The 14,184-nt window shown below is 34.4% G+C and overlaps 1 protein-coding gene across 2 annotated transcripts in view; it reads right to left on the reverse strand.

The window, feature by feature from the left end:
- Positions 1-2,317: 2,317 nt before the first annotated feature.
- The window catches only part of LOC108691821 (forkhead box protein O-like), a 169,196-nt gene continuing 157,329 nt past the window's right edge, over positions 2,318-14,184 (reverse strand). The window contains exon 8 of one of the 2 annotated variants that reach the window (XM_018199737.1): positions 2,318-2,651. The gene's annotated coding sequence lies outside the window, so the exon portion shown is untranslated. The remainder of the gene's footprint in view (positions 2,652-14,184) is intronic. The other variant, XM_018199735.1, reaches the window with a different exon arrangement.

Here is a 14,184-nt window from a genome sequence, read left to right on the forward strand (position 1 = left end):
TATATATATTCATTTATATATAACGCAGTGGCGACTGCTTTTTCATATTTACCTCTGTATTACTTTAATTACATGTACAATAATATAATGTTTATCTTTCTTTTACATTTATTTATATTTCTTTGCACAGTGCGTCCTTCGGGAAGAACATGCGCTATTAATGCTTGATACTCTTTCGCAGTGCAGCTTCAAAATTTTAGATTTTATCTTTCTAGTAAAATTTCGAGTTCACTCATAATTATTCTTTACTGTGTACTCGTTCCGCTCGCAACAAAAAATATATAATTTTTTCTGTTTAAACGTGACTGCTTGCTTCTAATAAATGAGCTAACATGTTTTAAATTCAAAGTAAAACAAAATTTTAGAGACAAACAGCCATATTTAAAACAATTAATGGTTTTATTGACATCAATCTTATATTAAAGAAAAGGAAAAAGAAGAGAAAAAATTCATTTTCGTAATAATTCTATGTCACTAATTCGCGCTTTTGTTTACGACACCAGCATTTAAGAGCAAGAAATAATGTACTAATAGCGCATGTCAATTTTGAAAGGGGCGCATTGTGCAGCGATAGCGTGCATCTTAGAGCACTATGAGGTTACTTTTTTATAGACGACAGAGATCGTTGTACGCACGGCGTTGTATGTCGGCGAGCTTTAACTCTTCATCGTCCTTTTCCCGTCTTGCTCTCCATTCGCACTCACCGCCGTGTCCTTACAAAATATGCAGTTATGCAGTTATAACAACTGCGTTGTGTTCTAGGATTGGTTTCGTATTTTGCGAGATGGCCGCGTTATAATCTAAGTTTATCAATGTATCTTATATCTTAAAAATTGACTGAGATATCGCCGATCGCAGCATCGAAAAGGTTTTGAAGCAGGGATCAGAAATAATAATATTAATTATATAACGATAAATTATAAACGCGAAATTTTTTTTTATTTTATATAATAACTGAGATAAAAATCAATTGATATAATTACCAGTATAATGTAATATCAGCAACTTCGATATTACAACATTTTTATAATAATACAATATTACTATTATATTATTTAAAGTATCAATACATAAAATTGAAGCTTTTACTTTTCTCTATCATAATACAAAAACTCATTACGATCGAAGACAAAGAGAACAGAGAGATCTAAAATTTGTTTTATGAATAGAATTTCACACACAGACACATACATAAATATAATTCAATATATTATTTAACAATATTAATATTATCAATTAGATTTTTATATTGTATTTATGATGCATACTTATTTTAGAAAAAAATTAAGGAAATAAAATAAATTATATAAATACAAAACTTTACGATTAAAGTCATTATATTAAAAAAAAAAAATTATAAAATGTGTATTATATATTTAATTATTTCATTTACAAAATATCAATACAAAAACTGACAAATTTAATTTGAAAATATTACCATTCAATATTATAACAGTAATTATATTGTTATAATATCGATAGTTCCAAAAATTACATATATACGGTATTATGAAAATTTCAGTTACATCGGTATTTGTATGATGTTTAATCGATATAATTAAAAAAGGTTTCGATGTTTTAAGATAGAGATGTACATAATACCAATGTACAATTATTAGTAAAATTACTAGTATTATTTCAACATTCAGTCCCTGCTTCCAAAGATCTCGAAAAAATTGCATAAAAGAATTATACGAAATTGTTAAAATGACGCTTTCAGCGAAATTAGTCTACCCCAAGCTCTAAGCGCTCTCAAATTATTCGTTTTGGCGATTTAATGTCTTGGCGGTTCGAATTCGAAGATCGGAGACGATTCATAAATCGGAATATCCGCGAAGTTACGACTCAAGGGAGCTTTCGATTCGGATCTTTCAATAATCAATGATTTGACAATTAACCCTTAAAAACTTTATACTATGTAAATCTATAGATATTTTGTTTTAAATTAAAAAATAATATTTTCCACATATAAACATTATATATAAAAATAAATTATTTAAATAAAAATATATATAAACATAACATCAAACTCATAATTATGATTATTAAAGTAAAGCCTTAATAATCTTTAAATAACATTAGGTTTTTCATCATTGATATCACTTTTGGAAATTAAGGGTTAATTATCAAATTTTTACAAAAAAAGTAAGATATGATCGAATTAAAATAAACTGATATTCTGAAAAAAAAAAAAAAAAAGAGATTGTTTTCTTCATTTTTCTATGAATCGCCAATTAGAGAAAGAATTGTGAGTCACAATTGAATTGTAAATCACGGTCAGAAAGTAGAATAATTAACAGAAGAAATAATATTTTACAATATTTTACATTAAAATTTGATTTAATCATATCATACGTTACGAAAATTTTCTTAAATCCGTGAGAGCTCGTAACCTCGTAACCGTCATCAGCTTATCTCCGGCCTATCTTGAGCACCAGCTCATTTTTAAAAAAGCTGAAGACGTTTAATGAAACGATGATGAAGCCCTCGCCGACGTTAATCGCACTCGCGGCAATAGTTTCTCGCACCACAATTGCACTAACGTAAATTGGCATTTTTGAAGTACGTATTTCGTCGTGATCTGGCATCATTATGTCTATATCTTATCACAAGTCGTCGGTTCACCCTCTCGTCCTCGGCATGTTGAACATCTGTAACAAAAAGAAAACGGATCATCTTATTATGGATTGATTTTTACATAAAGTCTCAATTTTTATTATACGATAAGTTCTTATTTAAGATTATTGGTACTTTTTATAATTAATTAAATATTTTTTTAATTTTAATTTAAATAAATAAATATTCCCTACAACGATAATAATTATATAAAATATTACATTTAGTAAATACATATATAAATATTTAAAAAATCTAGCAACTTTTGCGGCAAATTTAATGGCATGTCTTTTTTACTCTTTTGAGAAGAAATGTGACTTATTATTAGGCATGATAATTTCGCCCGAGAAAGTCCAGTTTCAGTTCAGTAACACACTTGAATAAATACAGATTTTCAAATTATTATCGAATATTAGGAGATAAGGAGGTCACTAAAATTAGTAAAAACAATTGCAATTTTAACGGAAATAAGATAACAAAAAATTATTATTGTCGTTTGAAACAATTTATCATAATAAATATCAAAATGTTTTAATATGAAGTAATCATTCAATATTTAATTCATTCCTATCTAGTGTATTTAATTTCATTTTTAGCTTTAGCTTCGATAAATATCTTTAAATTAAAAATATAATAGTATTTTATAAATGTATGTGTAAAACATGACAGATTAGATATTAAAACTAAAATATTAAGATAAAATACTAATCTTAATCAGAGTCTGAAACAAAAATACACTGTTAATATTATATATAAAATATATTTTATTCTAATAAAGAGAAGATAGAACATTTCAAAACCTTCAATCTTCATTCTACCGAGATGTTTTTATAGGTTTTGGAATTTTAAATATATGTATAACATTTTATAAATACAGCTATTGGATGTAGCATTTAAATAATTAGCATTTAACAAGAAAATTCGGTAATGGGCACTCGATTGATGCATTAGTGAATTAATTCAATCAGCAAAGATTGTTTTAATACGATTTCTCGGAAGATAGAAACTTCTAAGATTGTCCGCCTGCTAAACGGTCGTTTCGGCTATTTTCCACACGCTTGATCTATTGCCCTAAATTGGTCCAGCTATGCGACGAACGAGTCCGACTTCGAAGAAGTCGACCATGACATCAACTTTTTCATTCCTGATATTGAAAAGTTTTCCCCAAGCCGCGGAAAATCCCTCTTTTCTGATCTCTCGACGTTCGTCGAAATAGTCAATGACGGTAGCAACTGGAAAAGATAGTTCTGCAGATTGGTTAAAGAGCGAAGGAGAAGGATCGCAAATCGCGACGGGAAAACTGAAGAAAGGTAATTTGAGCGAGGAAGGCGTTATTGGAGAGACGCAAGGAGATGATGTAACTCTGTCGTTATATTAGGTTGTTACAAAAATCGCGTCGATTTCTGCGAGAGTGACTCTCCTTACAAAAGCGTGCGAAACTTCCGTAACACAATTTCCAATGAGATTTTGACAAAAAGTTGTAAATTATGAGCAATGACGCGCAAATATGTGTAATGGAATAGAAATAAACGGTTGATAAATGTAACGATGCGAGTCACTCAACAATGATGTATATTTATTAATCATCGAAATTATTAATCATTAATTATTAATAATTAAAAACAGAAATGTTTGATAAGGAAAAATATGTATAAGAAGTGGGGAGAATTATATATATAAATGTAATAAGTGATACAATAATAAAGTAATAAGTAATAAAAAAAAACAATAAAGAAATATATTGAAAATAAAAAAAAAAGATGATCGAAAAAAAGAATCGAAGAAAGAAAATAACAATGAAAAGGATTATCAAGAAGGAGTTCAGGAATATAACGATATATGTATAATGCAAATAGACAATAAATATAAGGGATGATACGAAACAAAAGCGAGAGAAGTCGTAATCATTCCTTTCAAAGGAAGAACAAGGATGAAGGAACAGGATTAAGGTAAAGAATGAAGAAAGAAGAATAATACGAAAGGATGTACATTGTATGAGAGAGAGAGAGAGAGAGAGAGAGAGAGAGAGAGAGAAAGAGAGAGAGAGAGAAACAAAACAATGAAGACATGATGAGATAATAAATATCGAGAGTAAAGATAGTGAAGTAAGGGGACAAAAAAAAGCGCAAGGTATGGAGAAAGACTGTGTTAAAAGAACAAGAATGATGTGGCGAGATAATAAATATCAGGAGAGACAGAAAAACAAGAAGAGGGGAAACTTCTCTCAATTCGAAGAATGCAAAAGAGGATAGCGAGGATAGCAGGATCAAGATCGAAGCCGAAGCGAAAATAATGCATAAGCGAGCGGCGCTAACAAGGTCGACGATGCAGGATCAAGATAGGAACCCAAGAAAGAAGAACATGAGATGAAGTTAGGGAACAAGGACAACAACCTGAAGTAATAGATACCAAAATACTCCAATCAAGAAACACAAAGAAAGAAGAATAAGAAGATAAAGAAGTAGAAGCGAAGGGATGTAGAAAGGGTGGACCAGGTAGCGGATATCAGGTTATAGAGTCGAAAAAAAAAGTTAAAGAAGATAAAACTAGAGGACGAGAATGTAGGAGCGAGAGAGAGTTTGTAGCTCACATTCGCGATCGAAGCATTGTTTAGCGAGAAGTCGATAGCTAATATCGGTGGAGTGAGTCGATGCACGACGCTAACCTGCACGACGAGAAGGGGGAGGGAGGGTGAGAGAGGAAAAGAGGAAGAGGATTTAGGGGGACGAGAGAGCAGGATCCTCGTCGTCGCCATCGTCGTCGTCGTAGTCGACGTCGTCGAAGTGATTTACATGCATGCCGAGGTGGCTTTTACCGTTCGTGAACGTGTTCGTAACACGTACAACGATACGTAGCTAACGTAGCTCGCGTTCGTACGCGAGTGTTAGTATATGTGGATATGCGTGTGCATACAGGCTACATCCATTGTCGGCTAGCTAACGCCGAAATCCGGGAATTGGGTTTCGCGTTGGCTGCCGCGTCATTACTTTGTTTATGTGAACGAGAACGCGCTGAGACAGCGAAGAAAAAGTGTCCCGTACGAGTAGATCTGGACGGGCTAATATTTACCGTACGGATGGTAGCGGAGCGGTAACGCGACAGCATAGCGTTTCATGATTTTTTTCCCCAGTTTTATGCATGCGGCTGATCCACTTTGTGAACGACGACCAATTGTCACCCGCCCCCCGCTGCCTGCAATGCCTGCATTGGCAGCATACCAATACCAAACCGATTTCCGTTTGTTCGTTCAACCAATATACTTCGCTTGCTACGAGGTATTTCTTCTCTCTTGTCACTTCCGTTTCGCTCTGTCTTTCTATCAAAGAGAAAGATTCGCGCGAGAGAATAATGTAAAGATGGTTTTAAGATAAAATATAAAGGAGATTAAGATACAGAATACGTATACCAAAAGAAAAAGAGAGATTAAGCGCGAGAGATTAAAAAAAATTATTTATTTTATTAAAAAGAAATTTTCGTTGTTAAATTTCAAAAATTATGACATTTAAACAAATAATTAGCATATTGAATAATTGGAAAATAGTACGCTATCGAGAATCTGCTTAAATGAGTAAAACACAAGGTAAAATTATCCTGCAGAAACAATTACATTTCATAGTTAATTTAGAAAATGGTATTGACTTATTGATTCTCTCTAGAAACAATGATCCAATCATTATGGTTTGTTAAATAATTAATTACAATAAATAATCAATTTCAAGATTAGATGTAACATTGATAACTTAGATTAACTACGTTCTTTGTCACATATAAATTTTTAAACTCTCCTCCATGTGCAATTTAAGTCTTTTTTGACACGAGCGAAATTTCACTCTCAATTATCACGCTTATTTTTATTCAAATTTCAATTTTGATTAATTAAAAAACCTATTTGGTAATATAATAGAGATGTTAAAAAGTAACTTTGATTTTTTTTTAAAACCTATTACAGCCTATAACAGCCTATAACATAAAATCTTGGACTAAACAAGAGATTCAGATGGAGAGATGCAGTTGAAGGAAATAAAAATATGATTACAGATTAGTAAGTTTAAATTGATCACATCACTAGCGTTCTTATATCTTTTCTTATTTCAACGTAACTCTTCTATAGATTCTCGGCAATCATTGATATTTCCCTACGACCTTGAACAAGACTTTGTCAGAGACGAAGACATCGATTCGAGCGAGAAGACAGGAAATGTACCGACTAACATAAGTATGAGAAAAAGCGATGAAAGGGCGAGGGCGAACGGAAAGTGAAAAGAAAGAAGGAAAGTGAAAGGAAGAAGCTGCGCCTTTTCGAATACGCGCTTTGCATAGATTTTATGTCGACTGTAAGTCCACGAGTGGATTTAATGACGCTTTAACGATTGCGATGCGCAATACTGCTATGCACATCATTATTTGAAGTGATATGCGCTGCATGTAATCGGAAACCGCCAATAAACTAACATTTTGCAAGCGACTGCTAGAACATTGATCTCGCAAGAACATTGATTTAGAGTCGATCGTAATTAACCTATTTAAAATATATATGATAATAAAAAGATCGATTTTGCAATAGTCGAGTAGTATAAATTATAGATAGTTAGAAAAATTAGATAGAAAAATTAGATAAATGTAATATTACAGGCAACGTATCTTTTTGTTTGGATTCAATCTGGGAATGGCAATTGCGAACCTAAGCTAAAGTTCTTTAGAACAACGGGATCGCGTTCCTCAAAGATTTCCTTGACACGTGTCTTGCGTGGAAATTCGCTGCTGAGAGATTTAGACAGCAATATAGGAGACAGAACGGTAGAAGAGAGAGAGAGCGGTAGCCATTTTGGGCGCTCATTCATTCGCACAAGTACAAAAGCTCTCCCAGCGGGATGAAAGATCGGGCGTCAATGCTAAAACGCGGCCCTCCGCTTGGACCTGCTAATGGATTCTGCACTCCGATGTCATCCTCATCTTTTTTTCACCAATTCCGGTTTGAATCCATACACTTTCCGCTTTCTGCGCCTCGATTTCAGGTGCTCGCATTTCGCGTTTTCGTGGTATCAGATATAATACGAGCTCGTATATATAATTGGGCAAAATTAGAATCGATATATATATATCTATTTTTTTTTCCCCCATTAATCCATGCTATGAAAAAAAAAGTTCCAATATTTTGTGATTGCATCTGTTATTACGTTAGACACTGGAAATCAACGTTACGTCGCAAGACGTAAGTACTTAATGGGTAACGCTTAAATATTAAATGAGAAGAAAAAGAGATCAAATGATCGACATAAATCCTCGGAGAAATGGAAAAGACAGTTTTATTTATATTCAGGTTCGTTACATTTTGTGATTTGAGTTGGTGACAATTCGAGAGAAGTGTCTCATTGTCTGCGATTTTATTTTCGAATCTTACGAGTTCACTGTACGTTTCTTTTTTCCTTTTGCTTACGTAATCGCAAATTCAACGAGTATCGTTGGCGGTAAAAAAAGTATACAATTAATCGAAACTGTATCGATGTCTTTAACGGCGTGAAAGTATCGGCATTTCTGTCCCAGTGAAACCAGTCGACTTTCCTTCCAAGCAGTAATTAACTGTCGCCTTGCAAACGCCCGATTGCGAATTTCCGAATTCCATTTCGCGAAGCGTTTTATTGTGCAACGATCTTAGTAGATTACCATTACCGGTGAATCGTTTTTTTATACAGCGTAACTCGTAACGAATGTTTCAACGTTGATTTGCGCAAAAAAATCTTTCGGCATAAAAAGTATTTTGACATGAACATTATTTTGTGTCGCTAAACACTTTCGCGATTATTTATTATAATGTTCATGTATTTTCAGGTAGTTAAACGTTACTAAATAATAGTGTTAATAGCGTATCTGAAATTCTATGGTTCGCAAAGAGAGAGATTTCACCTGTTTTACAAAATATTATACGTCTAACTTGCGAGTGAAGTAAATATTTACGCGAACAATACAATGCACACGTATATGCTCGCATTCACGTTTCATTCTAGGTCAAACGCTGTTAATTACGAATTAAGTACACATATAGAATGTATATAATTACACTAATAGCGACATTAATTATAATGCTACTGATATTACAAAGCAAACAGTAGGTACTACTGAATATTCGCTTTTACATTCGACTTAATGTAAGAAATTCGTAATTATTGTTTCTTTTTTTTTTTTAATCACTATTAATAACAAATGTTTATATATATATTTTTAAATTAATCTAAATTATGACAAAATATAAGATTATGCGGCAAGAATTTTTTAACAATTTAAATTGAGTTGTTTCAATATTATTTTTTTTTACACAATTAAATCTTAATACGAAAAAGAAAAAAATATTGAGAGTTACATTTTTAACGATATATTTTTGTTCAGTATAGGATGATATATATGATGCCATTCACTGAATATATAAATGTACCTTCAATATCACGTAATTTTGATTCCTGCATTTACTAAAAAGAGAAAATATCGTTTTTTTTTTTTTTTTTTAGTATAATAGTATATGCCGTATTTTTGGAGTATGTGTTCGAACACTTCGTAAACACGAACGCTACCTTCTTCAGTATTTAAAGGGCTAATCGCGAGAGCATTAATAATACTTGCAGCTCGTATCAATTGCACAATTACACATCGAATCAACCTTCCATTTCGGCCATCCATTACCGTGACTCCGAAACGCGTTCAATATACGAAGAGCAGTTCGGCCCGATTCAATTTGAAAAAATAGGTTGCGTTAGCTTTGCATAGAGCACAGTTTTTTATATTTTTAATTTCCATCCCGGCAGTGCCATTTCTATCTGTCACTGACACACGGGACGGGGTTTGGGATAGTGGTGGCGTACCATGCCCGATGTATGATCTGCCTGCTGATATATGGCAGTAACGTGAGCAAAAATGCGGGGCCGATTGAATTACATTGAGTTACGTGTCGTTACGCAATGTATCTACGAACGGGTATGGAGAATGCAGAAGGGGATAGTGGGGAAGAGCGCAGCGGAGGAGTGGAATTTATAGCACGACCTTTTGGTTACGTTTGATTTTGAAAAATCGTCACCGCCAAAAATTACGAGCCCACCCACGCGCGTACGTTTTGGCACGTGCGCGTCGACCATATTTATTTGTCCCACGTGTTCTTCGTTTCGCTTTGCATCTCCCTTTCTTTCCTCTCTTTCCGTATCGCTCTCACTCACGCGCATTTTGAATCCGCTCTGCCCGTCGCTTTCCCGAAGAAATATACGGTCGGAGGAAACGACGTCGTATAATACTTGTGCGACGTTTATCGTTATGCATGCTGAAATTACAAATTAAGTGCGACATACTTAAATAGCGGAAAAGCAAAAAAAAATAATGCATTTAACAGTGCACTTATACGTATTTATACTTGATATGTTCTTTTAACTATTTTTTTCATTTTTTTTGTACCTTTTGCTTCTCTTAAAATGTATCAAATGCATATTATGTATTAAAATATTGAATGACGCTAATTTTAGCGTCTAACCCGTCATATAAGAAATAACTAAAATAATTAGTATGATACAATAATATTCCTATAATTCAACCCTTACAAGCACATGGCATATTTTAATTTATTATTTTCCTAATTACAGTATAGCTAATTATACGTTATAGACGTAGCCATGCAAGCATTATCCGATAAGTTTTTATATATTCTCCGTTCCAAGGACGAAGCCATGAATTTCGTAAAAACCACGATATCGCGGTAGCACACAACTATTCGGCCAACGGTCATTATCGAAGGGTAGCAAGTATCTCTACACTTGGGATATCCTATTTGCTCTTAGAGATAGAGAGACGGTGCCGGTTGGCCAGCAATGAGCAAAGGGGATGAAAGGAGACGATGGAGAGGAAGAGGGTGCGGAAAGAGGAAAAAGAAGAATGAGGAGGGTTAGCCTGTCGAGTGGTGTAGAGGGGAAACAGCGGGTTCGTTGGTGCAAGGGGACGAAAGACGCGTGACGGTGCGCCGAAGGAGGGTACGTGGCAAGATAGCGACGGGTGGGAGGGTTGGCCACGTGGCGCCGCGGCGCGCCGTTCCGGCGCCGTCGTCTCGCACACCCCGTGTACGGCTCAGTTCCACTTCAACCCCCAGCACAACGGCCCAACCGGCTGACTGGCTGACTGGCTGGCTGGCTGGCTGGCTGGCTGGCTGGCTGGCTGGCTGACTAGCTGACTAACTGACTGGTTCTCTTCGTCTTCTGTGAGACGAACGGAACTATTCGATCGCATCATTATCGAGGAATATAGCTTGAATCGATCATATCGGGTGATCCGAAAATATATTATAATTTTTCAGTTATGGATCAAAATACAAGAAATTAATTTGTATTGGTAAAAATCAAAGTAAAAATTTACAAAACAGTTCTTTTAGAAATGGTAAGCGTGATGACAAATGATCATTTATTATAATTTTCATACTAGGATTCTAAAAGAAATTCTTTTAGAAATTTCTATAAGAAAATTATTTCGATTAAAGTTGATTTATTAGTTTGAATTAAAGTGAATTTATTAGTTAATTTACTTAAAATTAGATAAAAATAAGTTTCTGTTATCCAGTGCAAGTTTAAAATTTAAAAATCCGATTTGATAAATTCTTTTATTTTTCACTAATATACATAATTCCATAAATATCGATATTCCAAATGTTATTATTCTTCTTGTATTCTTGTTACATTGGCTATTTGAGATAATGAAAAAAATACACTATTGGTAATCTAGTATATCGATCTCGCTTAGTCGAGACGGCGACGTTTAACTCATTTTGCATGACCTTCGATCTATATCCATAATTTGACGATAGTTAAGGATTATTATATCGACTGATATTAAATCGCTTTTGTCCTGTAAAATTAGGCGCTTTGAAAGTATTGCCACTTGTTTGCAATGAACGGCATTGTTTCACGTTGATTTTAGCATGGCCAGAGAGAGATTTTGGCTCCTTGCAAGACGCGAGAATAAAGAATAGAAAAAAATAACATGAAGAATACAAAAGGAGATATCACATTTAGATTAGTATTGGGTTGTTCGGAAAGTTCGTGTCGACTAACCTATATAATTTAATAAATGTATACTAAAATTTAAATTTTCTGCGTTTCAATTTTCCTTCAACATCGGCACGAACTTTCCGGACGATCCAATAATTTTGAAACAGATTTCTTTTTTAACAAAAATTTCATAATTAAAATAGAAATTAAACAAACTAAATTTTTACACTTATACACAAATAATAAGTGCTTTTCACTTATTTTTAAGAGATTTTCTAAAAAATCTATTAAAACTTGACAGAAGCAGAATATCTCATGGAATAACGGAGATCAATAACTTTTAATTATATCTTTTCTACGAAAAATCGATATCCTAAGCTTCTTGAGAAAAAACGTAGAGAATCTATCTATAAAAGGATGCTTTATGAAAGATATTGCAACGGCCATCAGATTTTTCCACGTCACTAGAAATCTGAAAATGCCGCTCGATTAATATTCTCAATTCTTCTAGGAAAAATTAATATTTTAACCGTACACTCTTAAATTGAGATTCGCGTGCTATGCAAAGTCTTATACACGCTAAATACAATTTTATCTTATTTTTGTATAATTATATTAGTATTTATCGCTCTGTACTTGCTGTCGTAAATAAGTCTAAACTGCGTTTATGTAACTTGTTTAATTTATTAACGAAAAATCTACTAAACATATTGAATATTTTGCATTGTCAAGATTTCAACGTATATTTTACTTTACTTAATTACTTTACGTAACTCACTTAATTACTTTTCGCCTTGTTTTACTAAATCTTGACGTTTAATTATCTTTATTACGGTAACTGAATTCACAACGTAATTTGGCATCAAAGCGAGCACTTGGCATATATTTAAATCTCTGATTCGTTGACATATTATTGTCGACATATTCGAGAACACTTATTCTTAATTAGCCCATGAATGTTTTATTCGAGACAGTTCAAATCAAGTTTGTAGAAAATTGGTTCGTCATAACGTCATTACCATGATATGATCTTTCATGCTCCATTCGATTACTGTTAAACTGCATAACTCTTTAGAATTTTATATTGCATGTATATATAAATATTATATCGAGCTTAACAATCAAATAAAAATGTCGATTAGAAGTTTTTTCTAAGATTACAAATTTTATAATAAGTAATGTATACAAAACATGTAACTCGTATGTAGTAAATGTGTTTGTCAAATTTACTGTTGCTCTATGACATTAATAAAAAACTAATTGTCACATTTATTTATTACAAGTTCCTTTAGGTCAATTATTCAATCTCTATTCATCTATAATGAAACAGAAAAAAAATGACAGTGTGACCGCAAGGATAACATAGTGCATCTTGCATTCGCGAAGTAGAACGAGTCAGTTGCGAGTCAGGCAGATCACAACGCTTTTCGATTCGACTCGATTCGACTCGACTCGACAGCTTCGACTTCTCCCGCTTGCCTGCTTCGCGGTCCTATACTTATACGTTACGTCAGCATGTTTCAGCGGCTGCCGGTGCCCGAAAGTTTTCGCCCGGCGACAAGATATTTCAAGTGGTCGCCCGGTCGCTCAGTCGCGCGATCGTCCTGCGCTGAAATATTGGACGGCTCTTTCTTGCAGCCGCATATTCTTCCTCCACCTCCAGGCACATCCCGGTACTGCCGCCACTTTCCACCGCCAACCACCCTTCGCTACCCACCCCAACGTTCCTGTCATCCACCATCTCCCGCGACCTTCTTTTTCTCCCCCGGCTTCCTTCTTTTCCGTTCCCAAACTCTTCCTCCGCTGTCTAACCTCCTTCCACTCTCTTCCTTCTTCTTTTCCTCCGTCCTGACGTCTTCTCTTCGATGGTCGGGCGCCTGCCTTCGCGCAAGAACTTCACGACTTATGACTCGCGTATTAAGTCCGGCGAAGCCCCGGCTATCCGCCGTTAACTACCCATGAATGAGTTACGCTCGGCCGACGCTAATTTCCCAGATTGTCCGAAAGGAACGTAAAGTGTCTATTAATCCGCGTAACGAGGACAAAGCTGCTCCGGTCTCAGTCGCAGGGATGCCCTCGGAGGAAGAGCTACGAGCTCCTTTCCGGTCCTCGGCGAAGGACGACGACAAAGAAGATGGGAAAAACGTTGTCGTGAAGAATCATGAAAGATCCACGTCGCGAACGCGCGTGATCCTTGGTAAATTTAATCGCGTACAGTCCAAGAATACATATTTTTCGCGAATTTTAGGAAACTGAGTAACAAGATTGACGTGATGAAATGTAGATGATGTGTGTGAGACAACAGGTTAAATTTGGCAAAAACACATGTTTTTATTATTATATCCTTATCGACGAGATGTTAGATTAGAACTTTTTCACAGAGATTTACTAAGATTCTTCGCCTTCATATATATGTGATTTTATGACACAAGCTAAAAATATCAGGAGCGTTACATCTAAATATTATATATGAACAATTTGCACATCTTGCGCTACTAAAGTTCTTATCGAAAAAATTACGGGATCATCTCTTAAAAAAAAAAAAAAAAAAAAAAAA

Source organism: Atta colombica, unplaced genomic scaffold, assembly GCF_001594045.1.
Source record: "Atta colombica isolate Treedump-2 unplaced genomic scaffold, Acol1.0 scaffold52, whole genome shotgun sequence".
NCBI lineage: Eukaryota > Metazoa > Arthropoda > Insecta > Hymenoptera > Formicidae > Atta > Atta colombica.